The following is a 20,209-nucleotide window of genomic DNA, read 5'->3' as shown; positions in this document are numbered from 1 at the left end:
ATGTGTCGCTTGGACATTGGTTCTTCATCTCATATTATTAATTTTTTTCTCTAATCAGTTTAGTAGTTCCACCTTGTTTTGACATATGTGCATTGTTGAATCATTTGTTTGTAAGGGTTTTTTACATTTTGAGTGAACTGTTCGACCTCGAGGTAATATTATTGCTGCTACACCACTGGTTGCTGATGCTAATGCTATCATACCTCTTAATCTAACATTTGCTAGTAATGCACAATATAGAAATATTTTTCCAGTTCCCTGATCCATCTACAATGAATAATGTTGGTGTTTGTTTTTCAACACATTGTAGAATGTTCTTGGAAGCTAGTGCTTGTTCTTTATTTAGATTTGATTTTGCATCAAGATCTTTGGCTAGTACCTTCACTGATAGTTCTTCCATTACTTCTCTACATTCATAGTGAGCGCTTTGATGAAATATTTGATTTATTTGAGGCATATCATATTTTTCAACAATTGTACCCATACTCTTCAAATAATAATTGATACTTTTCACTGTACTTTATAGTTGAGCTTCATCTGAATAGGCATGAATCTTGTGAAAGTCTTCAAACATATATGTGTAGTATGTGTCCCATAGATTTCTAATATCTGTTGGGCTGCAATGAACTAAAATTGTTGCAAATAAACTTCGAAGATCTAAAGGCATCTTGAAGAAAGAAGCCTCACATAAACTTTCTGAAATGCTATTATCCGACTCTAATAGACCTCTTTGTTTGGCTGATTCCTTGAAATTAACAGTTAGTAAGTCTTCAAATGAAGTTGCCCCTCTTACGTGATTCATCAAGAGTCACTCATAATACCTTTCATGCTCTCTTGAATTAGCTTGCGAATTGATCATATTTGTTAGTTTAGGGTATTTTTCAAATTTAAAATACAACTTAACTAAGTAATCTATGCTTACCGATTTTTATTCGACCAATGACAAAGTGCGACTTTCTTTTTTTCTAAATTTTGAATTGTAACTTCCAAACATAATGCTCTAGGAATTCCAATTATAGATAATTGCGAGCCTCAGTGTCTATTGAACATATTCTGAAATACTAGATAAGCATAGTTTGTCTTACAAAGTCTGAATGCATGATAGTTTGTAGATTTTGCTTCTTCCAATAGTACACTATATGTTGTTTACAAAATTAGTAACATAAATATCCATTTTGTTTTGTGGATAATATTTCCTACTATATATGTTACATTGTTAATAAAAAGTGGAAGTATCTAATTGTTTGTCTGGGAGATGTAACTGAAGTTTAATAATTATCGGTTGCATTTCACTTAGATTAAACTCACATATTCTCCATAGTTCTTCTACGTGCATCTTGGAAGCTTTTGATTTCATCAATGATTTTCTCCCCATTTCCAGACTCAACGTAAACTACATATTTATCATGTCCTTTATATATATACTTAGATAGATACTTTATGGCTTCAACTCCTTAGCATACCTCTATATTAATATGGCAATTATATCTCGTTAAAAATTAAGAATTATAAGGCACAACCCATTGATTATTCATTTTAATTCCACGAATATCAATCATTCTCCCATTATCTCTTCTCCTATAAATGGGATATCCATCCTTTTCTTGTATCGTTTTGCTGTTGTATGCTCGGGGATGATAAAAATTACATTGACCATCCAACATGAAGGAATATTTTGGATGTTTTTGTTCTGAAGGTCCATACATCATATGCTTGATAACTACTTCATTCAATTCTGGATGCTTGTCCTTATCTCGCAGTTTTGCTGAAATATATCTATCATATAAATCTGTTGATGTTATCTTATGACCTTCATTAAATATTAGAAGTAGGTGTATATGTGGTAAGCCCCTCTTCTAGAATTCTACCACAAAAACACGTGCTGCAACAGGTCCAAAAATTTCTTTCTTTATGATTTGGTCTTTAAGATCTTGAAATTTTTCTCTAAATACTCTAGTCACCAAATCTGGCCTATCTTAAGCTAGTTGACCTATAAATAGTTCTTCTTGGATCTCTGGCCATTCTGGATTGCATGTCATAGTGATAAATAGATCTAGCCTTCCAAACTCTTGAACCAGAGACATAGTATCTATGTAGCGTCGTCGCACATCTGTAGGTCCTCCAATGAATGATCCTGGAAGTAATACCCTTTGTCTAACCTTTTCTCCTCTACATTCGACTTTCATGATACTATCAATAATACTTTGTAATATTTCTCTTCTAAAATTTGATTGCTCAAATATAAAATATTCAAGTCTCATCGTTTCTAATTTTATGTACATATCCACTGCAAATTGTTGCAAAAATTTTCCACAGAGTAATAGTATTGATTTCTCTTCTAGCCAATCTTGAAGTTTATAGCAGTAGTACTCTCTACAAGGGATAGTTCCTTTTGTTTCACGGCCCACACCCTTTACGGCAAATGAAATAAAGTGCTCTATATTACTTTCTACTGTACATAATTTTGTTTATTTAAATCAGAAATTTAATTTGTGGCAAACTTACATATGTGTTTTGTTATAAGGAACTAAATAACTGGTGGTTTGCTGAAATCTATTTATTTCCATCGCATTTTAACTTTTCTATTATAATTTGTGTTTTTGTCAGGCGCGTATTTGTAATAGTTTTTTTTGTTGTACCAAAATTAGTTGTTGGATGTATTTAAATATACTTATCTTGTTCTTTAGTGGCGATAATCTCTACAGTTGTTGCATATGCGAGAGTGTTTATGCTTGCACTTGTAATTGATCTTGAAGTAATGAGGCCATTCGGATTGCGACATTTCATTATTCTTTGATGCCAACCTACTTCTCCTTTGGGTAATACTAAAGGATATTGAAGAATATCATAACATCCATAGTAATGCTTAACTCGATGTGTGTTCCATGAGTGTTCATGAATAGCAATATCTCTTTGAAATGGCACATTTAGATTGTTGCTATCTATCCCAATTGGTATGAACAGCAATATCTCTTTGAAATGGTGCATTTAGATTGTTGCTATCTATCCCAATTGCTACCACTTGATCCACTGTAGGTTTGTTATACACTCGTTGATCCAATAAAGCATTTGTAGATATACATATTTCTAAATTTTATAAACTTGCATGGTCTTCAAGGTGTGTGAAGAATTGTGCATATGAATTTTGGTCCATTATTTTGTTGATTTTGCCCATCACTTTCTCTGATAAAGTAGTGTCTTGGAGTATTGACATTTTGTTTTCCAGCTCATGATTTGTATTATAGAAGTACAACTGAAAGTAACATGGCATATAATTTTTTGGGAACAACTATGGCATATGATGATATACTTGTCCTTGTGACTTAGAACTATAAAATCCCTTCCTAGGAGATGCTAGTTCTGTATTGACCTTTAGAACTATAAACTCCCTTCCTAGGAGATGCTAGTTTTGTATTGACCTTTACTCTAAATGACATAAAAGTAAAAATGTTATTATAGGCTCTTATATTTTTTCTGAATTACTTGCCTTCTTATGACTTATCCACAAATAGTGCATATAAGTCATCTGGAGCTTTGTTGGCTGCTAAATAGATATATCCACTTTCGATACAAAATTTTGGTGTTTCATAATCTATAATACTCGTGCTTTTTTTCGAGCTTAAAATCATCTTAAGGATGTTAGGACTTGCTTTGTAATACAAATCTATTTTTGTACATGTGGTATTTTTAAGATTCTAACTTTCTATCACGTGGAAAATTGAATAAGCTTTTCATCGATACTAATTTCATCAAAATTCAGTATCGGGGGAAGAAGTTTGGGCTGCCCAGAATCGACGGACAGGTCGACGGACCGTCGCTAGCCCGACAGACTATCGTAACTTGTCGTCGCACTGAGGCAGTAGACCTACTTTCTGCCAAGAACCGACGTTATCAGCCGACGGACCATCACTAGCTCGACGGACCGTTGGAGCCTGCCGTCACGCTGAGGCAGTGAGACTACTTTCTGTCTAGGTCCAACGGTCAGGACCAACAGACCGTCGCAGTACCAACGAACCATCACCCTAGTTCGTTGCTCCCTACGTTCAGTATTTTTAGGCTATTTTTAAAAGGGTATTTTGGTCTTTTACCACCCATTTATATATATCCAGTTATATCCGATTTCATCCATTTTTTCATTATTATTTCATACCATCAAGATAGGGTTTTTTTCAAGACTAGAAGCCAAGAACTAGGGTTAAATCCTTCTTCAAGAAATTCAAGAAAATTCAAGAACTAGTTTAGAAATTCTCCAAGAACCTTCAAGGATCTATTATCCCAGGTATGCATAGTGTTCATTCATGGACCCATTTCGTCCATGAAGTCCAAGAATCCCTTTTTTAAATTCAAGTTATGGATTTTCTTTGTGAATTTCATGATTTGGGTTGCTCTTGTTCATGTTGAAAATGTGTAATTAAATTCTATTCCATGTTGAGTGATAAATTCTATGTGGGTTTGATTAGTATAGATATAGATTTATGTAAACCTATGACTAAACCCTTGAATGATGAAACTAGAATTGAATTATGATGTTTAATTGTTTTACAATGTTGTTTATATATACTATTCCTACAAGTTGTTTGATTAAATCCCTAGATGAAGGAAAAGTGCCTAACTAGTATGATATCATGAAATCCCCATGTATGCTTATCACCTGTTTGATAAAATGATTCTATAAATGTATGATGGATTTTGATGTTAGTTATATGTTCATGTAAGTTATGCTTGGTTAGTTTCCTTCCATCGAGTCCTAGGAGTACTTGTACCCAAAACATTAGCTGTGTGTCTAGAGCCGTGTCATGTTTTCACAATACTCTCAGCCGAGGTATGAATCCTTAGACTTCAGACTGTCTTATGACTCAGGAAATCTCCAAGATCTCATGAACTCAGTCAGTTGTCAGATATCAGTAGTATTTTATCAGTCAATGGAATTCAATATCTCAGTCCATGTTCAGTTTAGTAAGTCATGTTCAGTGTTTATTCAGCTGGGAGTAGAAGTTAGCACCGAGCGAACCCAAGGATGGGAAGTCACCTGTTATATAAGGGTATAATTCTTAGAAGTAATCCTTGTGTTCCAGAACTATGTAGCCAATATAGGTTGAGATATCATAGCCTACTATATGAGGGTAGATAAGGTGGCTTAACCTGTTATATGAGGGTTCCCACCATTCTCATTAGATTTACCTATTATATAACGGTTACTCACATGTTATCCTTACCAGTGGCGCAATATTGACAGCCTTCCAATCAGGGCACAGATTGGACCCAGCTCAGCTATTATAGCGTATTTGGGATATGTCGGTTAGATGACTACTTCCCACAGTTTTATGTTACAGAATCAGGACTGTCATATACAGTCATCAGTCTCAGTGAAAGAACTCAGATAGTTCTTCAAAATTCAGGACTGTCAGATATAGTCAACTCAGATACAATACAGAACTCAACTAGTTCCATCAGATTCAGGACTGTCAGACATAGTCACTCATGTTATCAGTCATGTTAGTTATCAGTACGTTATGTCATCAATATTCAAATTCAGTAATTATGTTATCATGGTATCAATGTTAGTTATTATGTCTCATGCATGTATTCTCATGCTCATGATAGTTAGTCAGTTATTATTATTGTTCATGCATATGAACCCTATGTATTTAGCCTACCTTACATGCATACCAGTACATTCAGTCATACTGACGCATTCGCGCTATAGTGTCTTATACCATAGGTTAAGAGACACGAACTCCAGATCAGCAGTAGATTACAGTCTCAACAGTCAGAGTTAGAAGTGAGTCCTCATCCTTCAAGGACATGATTATTTTTCTATTATCTCATTAATTAGTTTTATTAGTTGTAGTTACTTGGGGATATGTCCCATCAACTTCTTGCTCACTCAGACAGTCATGTTTAAAGGCTTTCCAGACTATCATGTTTTAGACTTTAGTATTTTTTATTTTGATTTGGGTATTTTATCACCCCACACGGATGTTATATTATTCAGATTATGTTCATTTTTAAACCTTATGGCCTTTCAGTTCATGCTTCTGCATTATTCAGTATTTTATGTAGTATACAGGTACAAATATCAATCATGGGTTAGCTTGTGGTCCTTCGAGGTTATGAGCACCGTGTAGCATTCTGGGTACCAGAATTGGGGCGTTACAAACTTGGTATCAAAGCCTAAGGTTCATTAGAGTCCTAAAAAGTCTAAAAGCTGCATCTAGTAGAGTCTTATACATAGGTGTGTTACGTGTCACATTTATGTACAGGAGGCTATGAGATGTTTTAGGAACAGTTTACCCTCTTTTATTATTTATGTCGTGCCAGTGAGCATAATGTCAAGTCAATCTCTCAGCCTAATCCATCTCCTCTTTATTTCAGAACATACTTCCCAAGAAAAGATCCCAGCCTATCCAGGAAGATCCCTTGGACGAACATGTTTCTCATGCGGAGTTCAGGGCCGCATTTACTACTCTTGCTCAATCAGTATCTACTCAGAATGAACGACCATCTGTCATTCCGACCAACCCAGTGGCCAATTTAGCTACAGCTAGGATTCAGGACTTCACCTGAATGAATCCTCCAACTTTTCTCGGGTCTAAGGCAGATGAGGACCCTCAGGAATTCCTAGATCAGGTGCAGAAGGTGACAGACATCATGGGAGTGACTACTATTGAGAGTGTTGAGATAGTTGCATATCAGTTTCAGGATATTTGTCACACTTGGTTTAAGCAGTGGAAGTCAGAAAGGGCATATAATGCAGGGCCAGTTGAGTGGGATGAGTTTGCTTCAGCTTTCCTTGATTGATTCTTTCCCCGAGAGCTTAGAGAATCCAAGGTGCTAGAATTCATCAACCTAAGGCGGGGCAATATAACAGTGAAAGAGTATTCTCTTAAGTTTACTCAATTAGCCAGATATGCCCCTCATGTTGTTATAGACAGTAGGGCAAAGATGAGTAAATTTATGTCAGGAGTGAACGATAGAGTGGTTAATGAGTGTAGTTCCGCCATGCTCAATAGTGACATGACTTTAGCCAGACTTATGAATCATGCTCAGCAAATAGAGGAGAAAAAGTTTAAGATGAGGGAGAAGCATAATAAGAGAGCAAGGACAGGTAGTTCCAACTTCGCTCAGCCTAAGTCAGAAGGAGGAAATCATTCTCAGTTTTATCCAAAGTCATCATTTCCAGCTACCTCTTCAGTCAGTGCTCCAGTTCCTAAGTTCAGAGAGGGAAACAAAGATAGAGCACCAGGATCTAAGTCTCAAGGCAGTGTTACTATTTCCCACACCTATCCTCTTTGCTAGACTTATGGCAAGCACCACCAGGGTATTTGCAAAGATGGCAGTGGTATTTGTTTTGGATATGTAAAGCCAGGACACAAAGTCAGAGACTGTCCTCAGCCAGGTCCTCAGGGTCAATAGAATCACTCCTCATCTCAGTTCGGTCGCCCAAATCAGCAGGGCGCCACCTCCAGTGCTACTAGTGGGCAGTGCCCAAATAGACTTTATGCTCTCCAATCCCAACAGGATCAGGAAAATTCTCTTGATGTGGTTACTGGTACGTTACAGATCTTTCATGTGCATATTTATGCTTTGATATATCCAGGAGCTTCCTTGTCTTTTGTAACTCCTTATATAATAGGTGATCTCGGAATCAGTCCCAAAATTCTAGCAGAGCCTTTTTCAGTCTCTACCCCAGTGGGCAAAACCATCAGATACGGACGGGTATACAAGAACTTCCCGATTATGATATTTCAGAAAGTCACTTTAGTAAACTTAGTCAAATTAGAGATGACTGATTTTGATGTCATTCTAGGTATGGATTGGCTTTATTCCTACTATGGTTCAATCAACTACAGAAACAAAATAGTTCAGTTTCAGTTTTCGAATGAACCCGTCTTGAGTGAAAGGGTAGTGTATCCACTTTCAGTCAGCTTGTTTCCTACCTTCGGGCAAGGAAATTGATATCTAAGGGATGTGTCTATCATCTTGTTCATGTTAAGGATTCTAGTTCCAAGACTCCCAGTCTTGATTCAGTCCCAGTTGTGAATGAATATTCAGACATCTTTCCCGAAGATCCTCTAGGAATTTTTCCCGAAAGAGAAATATACTTTGGTATTGATCTTCTTCTAGATACCCAGCCTATCTCTATTCTACCATATAGAATGGCTCAGAGCTCAAAGAATTGAAATAACATTTGATGGATCTCTTAGATAAGGGATTCAATAGACCCAGCATTTCCCCATAGGGTGCACCAGTCTTATTTGTGCGCAAGAAAGATGGTTCTCTCAGAATGTGTATAGATTACCTTCAGCTCAATAAGGTCACGATCAAGAATAAGTATCTTCCCAAAATCGATGACTTGTTTGACCAACTTTAGGGTGCCAGCTTTTTCTCCAAGATAGACCTCAGATCTGGCTATCATCAGCTCAGAGTTAGAGAATGTGACATTCTGAAAACAGCTTTCCATACTCGATATGGTCACTTCGAATTCCTAGTCATGTCCTTTGGTCTTACCAATGCCCCAATAGCTTTTATGGAATTGATGAACCATATTCTCAAGAAGTACTTAGATATGTTCATTTTAGTCTTCATAGATGATATTCTGGTCTATTCCCGCGGTGAGCACGATCATAAAGGCCATCTCAGAACATTACTCTAGACTCTTAGAGATCATTAGCTATTCGCCAAATTCAGTAAGTGAGAATTTTGGCTAAGTTCAGTAGCATTACTTGGTCATATCATTTCCTGTGATGGCATTAGAATAGATCCTCAAAAGACCAAAACAGTAAGAAAATGGCCTCATTCTGTCTCTCTATCAGATATCAGGAGTTTTTTGGGTTTGGCTGGCTATTACAGATGATTTATTGAAGGATTTTCTTCTATTGCATCCCCTAAGTCTATACTAACTCAGAAGAAAGTCAAGTTTTAGTGGTCAGATCCTTGCAAGAAGAGTTTTCAGGAGTCGAACACTCAACTCACCTCAGCTTCAGTGTTAGCTCTTCCAGATGGTTTAGGTTGGCTTAAAGTATATTATGATGCATACAGAGTAGGTTTGGGTTGTATCTTCATGTAGCATGGTAATGTCATAGCCTATGCCTCCAGACAGCTTAAACCCTATGAGAAGAATTATCCTACTAATGATCTTGAGTTAGCAGCCGTGGTTTTTTCCTTGAAGAATTAGAGGCATTATCTATACGGTGTTTATGTAGATGTCTTCACAGATCATAAGAGCTTTCAGTGTGTCTTTTCTCAGAAAGATCTCAATCTTCATCAGAGAAGGTGGTTAAAGCTCTTAAAAAATTATAACATAAGTCTCCTTTATTATCCGGGAAAGGCCAACGTAGTGGATGATGGTCTCAGTAGACTATCTATGGATAGTGTTACTCACGTTGAGGATAGTAAGAAGAAGTTAGATCAGGAAGTCCATCAGCTTTCCAGACTAGGCGTTCACTTAGTCGATTCTTTGGAGGGTGGTGTATGTATTTAGAGTAGTTCAGAATCATCTCTAGTTTCTAAGGTAAATAAAATCAAGAAAGAGATCCCAACCTTATCAATCTAAAAGAGTCAGTCAGAGATCAAAAAGTAAAGGTTTTTTCCCAAGAGAGAGATGGTGTTCTTCGTTGTCAGGGTTATCTCTGTGTTCCAGGTGTAGATGACTTAAGGAAGAAAATTCTTGCTGAAGTGCATGGTGCGTGCTACTCTATTCATCCAAGGCCACAAAGATATACTGTAATTTGCGAGAGATCTATTAGTGAAGTGGGATGAAGAGAGATATTACAGAGTTTGTGGATAAATGCTCTACACGTTAGCAGGTTAAGATAGAGCATCAGAAGCCTAGTGGTCTTATGCAGGAGTTTATTATTCCTACTTGGAAGTGGGAAGAAGTGAACATGGACTTTATGGCGGGTTTTCCCCAAACTCATCATCAACATGATTCAGTCTAGGTCATTATAGAAAAAATGACCAAATCAGCTCATTTCCTTCCAGTTCATACCTCTTATTCAGCTGAGGATTATACCAAACTCTACATTAGGGAGTTAGTCAGATTTCATGGTGTTCCATTGTCTATTATCTTAGATAGAGGTACCAAGTTCACCTCTTATTTCTGGAAAGCATTCCAAAAGGGTCTTGGTACCCAAGTTCATCTTAGTACAACCTTTCATCCTCAGACAGATGGTCAAGCAGAGAGGACCATTTAGACTTTAAAAGTTATGCTAAGAGCGTGTGTAATTGATTTCAAGGGTAGTTGGGATGACCACTTGCCTTTGATTGAGTTTGCATACAACAAAAACTATCATTCCAGTATTTATATGGCTCCATTTGAAGCTCTCTATGGTAGGAGGTACAGATCTTCGATTGGTAAGTTCAAAGTTAGTGAGGCCTCAGTCATAGGGCCTAACTTGGTATTCGACGCCTTAGAAAAAGTCCAATTGATTAGAGAAAGACTACAGGCTGCTCAGAGCCAACAGAAGTCTTATACAAATGTTCGTAGAAAATATATCGGGTTTGAGATGAGTGATTATGTCTATCTAAAGATCTCTCCCATGAAGGGAGTGAAGATATTCGACAAGAAGGGAAAGCTCAATCCTTGATATGTTGGCCCCTTCAAGATTCTTAGTCGCTTTGGCAAGGTAGCTTATGAGCTCAAATTTCCTTCAAATCTAGCCTCAGTTCATCCAGTCTTCTATGTCTCTTTGCTCAAGAAGTGTATAGGTGACCCAACAGTTGTAGTCCTTATTCAGATCATAGATATTCAGAATAGTCTCTCTTATGAAGAATTCCAGTCAAAATCCTAGACTATCAAACTCATAGATTAGGAACAAAGAAGTCCCTCTAGTTAAAGTTCTTTGGTGAAATCAGTCCATCGAGGGAGCTACTTGGGAAACAGAAGCAGATATGCATACCAAGTATCCTCACCTCTTATCTGCCAACTCAGATCAAGCTCAAGGTAACATTTCTCTTTAAGCTTACTTAGTTTCATGTTTAATGTTCATCACAAACTTGGTATGAAGTACCTGTGCATATTTGGTCATGCCTTCATGTATCAATTCAGTTATATAATTATGCATCAGGCATGCATTCTCATTGTGAGAAAACTTAATTGATCAGAACACTCAGTTATGCATTTATGTATCAGTTACACATGCATCAGATATGTATATTCAGTATTATATGTTCAACTTGTAAGTCATGTCAGTCATGAGATCATGTTTCAGTCATTCATGTTTAGTGCATGTTCAGCTTATTGTTTCCTCTCTCAGTCAGTCTCATTCAAGGATGAATGTTCTCAAGGAGGATATATTGTAATACCCGTGCCTTTTTCCTAACTTAAAATCATCTCAAGGATGTTAGGAATCGCTTTGTAATACGAATCCATTTTTGTACATATGGTATTTTTAAGATTCTCACTTTCTATCATGTGGGAAATTGAATAATCTTTACATCAATACCAACTTTATCAAAATCTATTATCGGGGAAAGAAGTTATAGACATTTTACGAAAGTAGTTTGGGCCGCCCAAAATCGACAGACAGGTCAACGGACCATCGCTAGCCCGACAGGCCATCGGAACCTGTTGTCGCACTAAGGTAGTACACCTGCTTTATACCAAGAACCGACGGTATCAGCCGACGGACCATCACTAGCTCGATGGACCGTCGGGGTCTACCGTCGCACTGAGGCAGTGAGACTATCAGGACCGACGGACCGTCGCAGTACCAATGGACCGTCGCCCTAGTCTGTCGCACCCTATGTTCAGTATTTTCAGGCTATAGTTAAAAAGGTATTTTGGTCTTTTACCACCCACTTATATATGCCTAGTTATATCCGATTTCAGGCATTTGTTCATTATTATTTCACACCATCAAGATATGGTTTCTCTCAAGATTAGAATCCAAGAACTAGGGTTAAATCCTTCTTCAAGAAATTCAAGAAAATTAAAGAACCAGTTTAGAAATTCTCCAAGAACCTTCAAGGATCTATTATCCCAGGTATGCATAGTGTTCATTCATGGAACCCTTTCGTCCATGAAGGCCTAGAATCCCTTTTATAAATTCAAGTTATGGATTTTCTTTGTGAATTTCATGATTTGGGTTGCTCTTGTTCATGTTGAAAATGTGTAATTAAATTCTATTCCATGTTGGGTGATAAATTCTATGTGGGTTTGATTAGTATAGATATAGATTCATGCAAATCTATGACTAAACTTGAATGATGAAATTAGAATTGAATCATGATGTTTAATTGTTGTACAATATTGTTTATATATACTATGCCTACAAGGTGTTTTATTAAATACCTAGATGAAGGAAAAGTGCCTAACTAGTATGATATCATGAAATCCCCATGTATGCACAAGTGTATGCTTATCACCTGTTTGATAAAATGCTTCTATAAATCTATGATGGATTATGATGTTAGTTATATGTTCATGTAAGTTATGCTTGATCAGTGTCCTTCCATCGAGTCCTGGGGGTACTTGTACTCGAAATATTAGTTGTGTGCCTAGAGTTATGTCATGTTTTCACGATACTTTCAGTCGAGCTATGAATCCTTAGACTTCAGACAGTTTTATGACTCAGGAAATCTCCATGATCTCATAAGCTCAGTTAGTTGTCAGATATCAATAGTATTCCATCAGTCAATGAAATTCAGTAACCCAGTCCATGTTTAGTTTAGTTCAGTAAGTCATGTTCAGTGTCTATTCAGCTGGGATTAGAAGTTAGAAATGAGCGAACCCAAGGATGGGAACTCACCTATTATATAAGGGTGTGATTCTTAGAAGCAATCCTTGCGTTCCAGAACTATGTAGCCAACAAAGGTTGAGACATCATAGCCTGCTATATGAGGGTAGATGAGGTGGCTTAACCTGTTATATGTGGGTTCCCACCATTCTCATTAGAGTTACCTGTTATATAAGGGTTACTCACATGTTGTCCTTATCAGTGGCGTGGTATTAATACCCTTCCAATCAGGGCACATATTGGACCCAGCTCAGCTATTATAGCACATTTAGGGCATGTCGGTTAGATGACTACTTCTCATAGTTTCATGTTACATAATCAGGACTGTCAGATACATTCAATCAGTCTCAGTAAAAGAATTCAGATAGTTCTTCAGAATTCAAGACTGTCAGATTCAGTCAACTCAGATACAGTACGGAACTCAGCTAGTTCCATCAGATTCAGGACTGTCAGACACAGTCACTCATGTTATCAGTCAGGTTAGTTATTAGTATGTCATGTCACCAGTACTCAGATTCAGTAATCATGTTATCACGGTATCAGTGTCAGTTATTATATCTCATGCATGTATTCTCATGTTCATGATAGTTAGTCACTTATTATTATTGTTCATGTATATGAACCCCATGTATTTAGCCTACCTCACATGCATACCAGTACATTCATTCGTACTGACGCATTCACGCTATGGTGTCTTATACTATAGGTTCAGAGATACGAGCTCCAGATCAGCAGTAGATTCCAGTCTCAGCAGTCAGTGTTAGAAATGAGTCCTAATCCTTCGAGGATATGATTATTTCTCTATTATCTCATTAAGTAGTTTTATTAGTTGGAGTTAGTTAGGGACATGTCCTATCAACTCCTTACTCATTCAGACAGTCATGTTTAGAGGCTTTCTAGACTCATGTTTTAGACTTTAGTATTTTCAATTTTGTTTTAGGTATTCTATTACCCCCCACACGGATGTTATATTATTTAGATTATATTTAGTTTTGAACCTTATGGCCTTTCAGTTCATGTTTCCACATTATTCAGTATTTTATAGAGTATATAGGTACAGATATCAGTCATAGGTTAACTTGTGGTCCTTCGGGGTCATGAGCACCGTGTAGCATTCCGAATACCAGAATCGGGGTGTTATATAGTCAAACCTTCTGGCATGACAGAAGATGCATTTAGGTTACTTTTCCAGTTTATGAATGGATGAGTAGATATATTTGCAATGTTTTCTCCTAAATTCCTAATTCAAAGTATATTATGTATTAGTAGAGGCTAATATTTTGGTGATACAACTTAAACGTTGCAAACTTAACGTATAATGTATTTTTGACAAATTAGCCCCGTTATCATTCTCATATGATAAAGCATTTAGTATCTAATTTCTTTTTTGCTTCTTTGACTGTGATTGTTCAACGTGTCCATCTTCCAACGATTGAGTTGCAACAAAAGTTTTTTGCACTCTTTGCAAGGCCATTTATACACCAGCCATTACTCTATATTTGCATCCAATCAATTGTGTAATGCTATCATATTGCTAATATCTAAACAATGATTGATTTTACTGTTCACTATAAAATAATCACTTCAGCTTTTGTTAAGCTTACCTCTTATTTTGGGATGGTGATTATCTTTGAATTCCATGATAAATTTTCCTGCGTTCAATGAAAAGGTAAGCTGTTTCATATGTATCATTCATAAGATCAGTAGATAATGGCTGAATGTATTGAAATTGTGAATTGTTAATTGGTAACATTAGCAAAAATATTCGTAACTTGTATATTACATATGGTATGGTATTGTTTTAGTTTCTTTCTTGGTGCAATAGTTGTCCTTATATATTTTTGTAACGCTCGCTATTTTGTGTAAGATAATCATATTATAATCATTTGAAGAGATATTTGTCAAAACAGTGAATGTAAGAATACAACCTCTTATGAGAAACCATAAATGAAAGTGTCGTTTGACGACATTTGTAATCATTTTTATACATATTATTTGACACTATGATAGTTCAAAAGTAAGTATGTTGTGAAAGAAAATAGTAAGTTGTATGTAACTAATAAAGAGTGAATAATATAAGTCTATGTCAATACATATCCTATATTGTCAAAGAATATATTCGATTTAATGGGGAATTGAATTTGTTTATAGGGGATGAAATTGTTACGCAATGAAAAAATGAATAACATGTTAGTAGGAGTTAAAAGATAGAAGGGATAAACTTACAACTCCATTACAGGTGGGTAGAACTGCCGATGGTTTATAGAATCTGAATATGTCAATTACAAGAGACACAAAATTGGTAGTGACAACAAGAAATAAGTTAGTACAAAGTCCTCATGACAATGCTTTAAGACAAAGTACACTTTAATGGAGCTGTATGTTTTCTAACTTAATAGACGACAATCAACACGCCTTCAAAAATGCAGATTTATACAATGCGAAATAGGGAAAATGTAAGCATTTGTAATATTTGATTAGTTAATGGTCATCTTGGCAAATCATAACTCTTTAAGCAATCAAGTCAAGATTGCTAACTTTCGATGGGATATTCGGAAAAGTAAGAGACACTATTGTATAGTTGTATGGGGTATCAGAAGTGACTTCTACTGACAATTGATTGTGGCAAAGGTAGATATGAATGGCCAATTTTAAAAAATAACAGAGGTTATAATGTTAGAAGCAAGAGCGATTAAGAAGAACAGATGAATGGGAAGTGGCTACAACATACATTACCTGTAATCTGAAATAATATCCAAATTTTCTAAGTTACTTGTGCTTCTGTTACTTTAAATAAGTTTAGACCTGTAGTTCAAGTGTTATAAGCATTTTTTATATATTATTTCACCACACCGATCCTCTTGAAGCACGGTACAAGTTTAAGTGATTTTTAGTAAAATTGACTATTTGACATAAAGTTGTGATGTTAATAGAGTTTATGCATAGGGGCAAGTCGACATATGGTTAGTCGAATAGGTAAGTCTATGTATTAGAGATAACAGCCAAAGCAAAAGCACAAAAGCATTCAAATGTAATTAAATATATTTTTTCATTACAACTAAAAGCTAAATTTCTTTTAGAACAGAGGCAGATGTTGATGGCATTTCCCAGTGTAGTGAAGATGTCATATGGTTTGTTGAATCCTATGTTGCTCGGACTCCTAAAAAATATCAATGGATGCAGGCTGGATGTTCATAATATTGTATTTTTTTGAAAAGCTGTCACGTATGTAGAATCAAAAACGACGAGTATGTGAAACTTAGGTTGAAGGTAAATGGAACTGTAACGGGACATGTTACAAGAATGGAATTTATAATAATCAAATTTTCAAACAAAGTAATAAGTTGTATAGAAGAGATGTAACTTCAGCTACATTCTGCATAACTGAAAGTATGCTCTTACTAAACCATGTTCAACAATTCTACAAAAACAAAGGACACATAGAGTAGACATACTTCTGAACCAAAAACGGAGTACTGTATTAACAGGGTGTAGCTGCTTGTTTCCACAGAAGTTGAATTTTCTTGAAGACTTATTTGATTATGTGTAATGTGCAATAAAAATTAGAGGCTACGATACTGGGGCAAACAAGAAAGTAATTCCTAAAATTTATGAAGAATGTGAATTGTTCAACATGAAAAAACTTGGGGTACAACCTCATGTTAGAAACAATTAGTGATTACAACATTTCTATTTGTGTCCTCCTTCCTATTATTTTGCAGTTGAGTGACTTATAATCATTTTATACTTTTTTAACCAAGATCTGTACTAACCGTTTACTTTAACACCCTATTTCGTATAGCAATTGGTGGTCTCTTCTTTTACAGTTAAAAGAATTAAAAATTTATTTGAATAAAAAAAGTATATGAAATCAGTGTATCTAAAACATCAAATATAGCAATATTCTTATTAATTTTAAACTGGGAGAACACAAATAGTGATGTCGATGCCCAACAATTTTTTTTCTCAAAAACGGATATAATACTATAGTGAATAGAATTTCTCTCATGAACCCACAACCCAATAGTAATTAAATATTGTTTGATAGTTGTCGATATAACTCTAATTATGAAGTACACTGTAGCAATTAACTGAGAAAAGAAAATGAATGGATCAATCGGGTGAGAAAGTGATTCTGTAGATGAAGAATTAGAAAGGATGATTGACCTAATTGGCAAAGATAAAGTCAAAATCCTGGTAGCCAGCAAAAGTGTTTGCTTTTCTATGTCCGGTAGGCCATGTTCAAGTGCACAGTTGTTCTTGCCTTGTCGGGAAAATTATAATATTATGTAAAGGCAAGATTACGAGCGACATAGGAAATAACATCTTTTAGCACCAGTCAACTATTTTTTTTCCTTACGTTCCTTTTATTAAGTACCATCAACATCTCCTAAATATTTTCCAACGTCAACATCTACCGTGCTCCCATGCATTTTGGTTCTTTTAGCCCATTGTGTAGTAAAGTATAATACTTATAAATAAATTTTTTAAAAATATACTCAATTCAACTATTTGAAATTAAAATTTGACAATTTGGGAATATGTATCTGACATGACCCGCCCTGGGGCCTTGTCGTAATGGGCGTCCCAAGTCCGACCAGGACCAAAGACTACCCCCATTACCCAACCCAACCTCCAGTCGTCTGCCCTGAGTTGGCTAAATTCAGAGCATGAAACATAACAGTGTAACAACTCACACAAAGACCCTGGGAATAGACCACAACTGTGACTAATCAAATCAAGTCCAATCATCCCATAACCATAATTACATCATACCAAACCACACCAAACAAGGCTATCAAATATGTTTCAAAACATAATATAATTAATCCCAAAATAAAATATGATGTAACAGTGAGAAACTATGTCCGATGATGCCAGCTTTCTAGCCTATTCCCATGCCAAGGCCAACACCTATATTGATCCCGCCTATTCCAACCCATAGAAGTACCACAAAGCCTCTATCCGAAAGAGTAATGAAATCCGATTGGGAAATGCCCCCAATCATAGACAAAGCCAATATAAAAAATAAAGTCAAAATGTCTAAAATATCCATAACATGAAATGGAAACTTTCGGAAGGATGGAAGCTCACACTTCAATCCAAATATTATCCCTGAGTTAATAACTATATAGGAGGAGTAGAATGACCGATTCCTGCATAGCATTGGTATACAGCCGCCAGTAGAGGGGGTTAGCGAATGACCGCAAGCATGATCTCAGGATAAGGATAAAATAATGTCATTTATTAAACCAAGTAAAACCATTTATGATGCATAAAACAATATATATATATATATATATATATATATAACAATGCCGGGAAAAAGGAACCGGGTTTAGCATGCCTTTAAAACCTTTACCTTGGTTGTGTAGCTTTGTCGCCCTAAACCACCCACAACCTATATGAGTTCAGTTCGCCCTGCTGAAAAGGCCCTAGTGCGTGTAGCCACATGTTGTATTACCAGGGAAATATCCCATGAATTGACTAGTACATCTCAAAAATAAAGTGTGACATCATGCACATGATCACCAAGACCAACCTCATATCGGCAAATATGAGTTTCTAGCTTTGCCCCCCCCCCCCTCCCGGGGGACCTCTACCTTCCACGACTTTGCTACACATCCCACCATTATTGCCTAATTAAAACAAGTTTTCAAATAACCAAACTGTTATTCATTTATTAACCTAGTCCATTGATATTGGTATCATCATACCAACCCTTATTGCAAGTATCATCCATAGCCAACATTTATAGGTTTAAGGGGACTTTCAAATGCCCTTACATTTACCATGTTAAACCAATTGGGAGACTTCTATGTTCCCTACAAGCACAATCAATTAGAATTTAGCCTTTCCAAACTACTTAAACCATACATAATTCCTTTATCAAGTATAAAACATTCAAGAGTTCCATTAAAAGAAGCCAATGCAGTGAACATATCTTTATAAGCATTTTATCAAACGCATTGAGGGAATAATATAACCAAAACCAATTCTAATTGCCAATAAAACATTCTAATTCAATCAAATTATCCAAAACCACCATTAATGCATTTAAAAGCATAATTAAAGCCATGGAAAACCATAACCCAGCAATTAACATCAAAACCCCCAAATCATATTTAAAAGCCAAAACCATGCAATACTAAAACCATGAAAACATTCATATAAATCATGTCTTTAATTAAATTAACAATGAGGAAAGATAAACATTCCTTAAAACAAGATGATGGCGGAAAGAGATCACCAAGATAAGCCCTAAATTAATCCCTTAGTTGAAACCCTAGCTCCCCTTGCTCAATAGATCTTAAGAGAATTATGAAGTGTTTAAGAAGAGTTTCTAAGTGTTAATGAATAGAATAATAGGGTAAACATCCTCCCAAGTAGATTAGAAGTTGTGGAAACTTATTAGGATAAGTAGGGAAATATCCTGAATAGCCCCACTTAAGTTGCACAAAATCCCATCACAGGGATACGACTTGCCCTCACGAGTCGTACCCTCCTAATACGATTGATATCCACTACTCGTATCCAAGCCTTGAACCTTGGATCAAATACTGTGTAGTATACGACTCATCCAACAAATTCATAACCACAACATATGATCCATATCCATGACCCGTATCCCTGGCAGAATAAAATACCTGAGGAATTGAATACTGTTTACCATACGAGTCCTGGTACCATTAGTACCCTGGATTACGGCATATGGTGAGCCACTCGAACTCAGATCTAACATAAGTAACCAAGTCTAAGATTAAGTTAAGGAACGAAATGGCTCGTAACCACCAATATGACTCATACCCCTAAGTCGTATCCATTCCAGTAACCAAAATCTATCCCACTAACCAACACTGTTCAGCATACGATGGACCATACTATCCGTAACCCATCATACGGATCATACCCATGAGTCCTATTGGGCTGAGAGATGAAAATTCTAGGAAATTTCTGAGGTCTAGAAACCAGGGTGTTTCAGTCTCCCCCACTAGGAACATTCATCCCCGAATAACAAACACAGTAGGGGTAACCACATGCTAGAGTCATTTGTAATATGTTATCTAACATATTCCCAATCTCTAACAAAGTTTAAAAAACAAATAGGCAAATATATAAATATTTTCTTTAACAAACTTTGAAAATGAAGATGTGTTAAAGACACATACCTTCCGCATGAATCCCAAGAGCAGAAAACAAATGTGGATACTTGGACTTCATGTCCTTTTCCACTTACCAAGTAGCTTCTTCCACCTTATGGTTCCACCAAAGAACCTTAACCGAAGCCACATCCTTGGTCCACAATTGACGAACCTGCCTGTTCATATTTCAACTGGGACTTTTTCATAAGATAAGGAATCCGTGAGACCCAATCCTTCCAAAGGAATAATCAAAGAAGGATCACCAAGACACTTTCTCAACATGGTGACATAAAAGATACGATGTACCAAACTCAAGCTAGAAGGTAA

At 36.2% G+C, this 20,209-nt stretch overlaps 1 long non-coding RNA gene across 1 annotated transcript; it reads left to right on the top strand.

The window, feature by feature from the left end:
* The first annotated feature begins 14,286 nt into the window (after positions 1 to 14,286).
* LOC124899238 lies at positions 14,287 to 16,112 on the top strand. The gene is made up of 2 exons (XR_007056388.1): positions 14,287 to 14,409; positions 15,826 to 16,112. It is a non-coding gene; the product is annotated as an uncharacterized LOC124899238 (long non-coding RNA).
* The last annotated feature ends 4,097 nt before the right edge of the window (positions 16,113 to 20,209 follow it).

This window comes from Capsicum annuum, chromosome 6, assembly GCF_002878395.1.
Source record: "Capsicum annuum cultivar UCD-10X-F1 chromosome 6, UCD10Xv1.1, whole genome shotgun sequence".
Taxonomy (NCBI): Eukaryota; Viridiplantae; Streptophyta; class Magnoliopsida; order Solanales; family Solanaceae; genus Capsicum; species Capsicum annuum.
The sequence above is the reverse complement of the archived record's forward strand: the minus strand, read 5'-3'. Positions and strand labels throughout refer to the sequence as shown.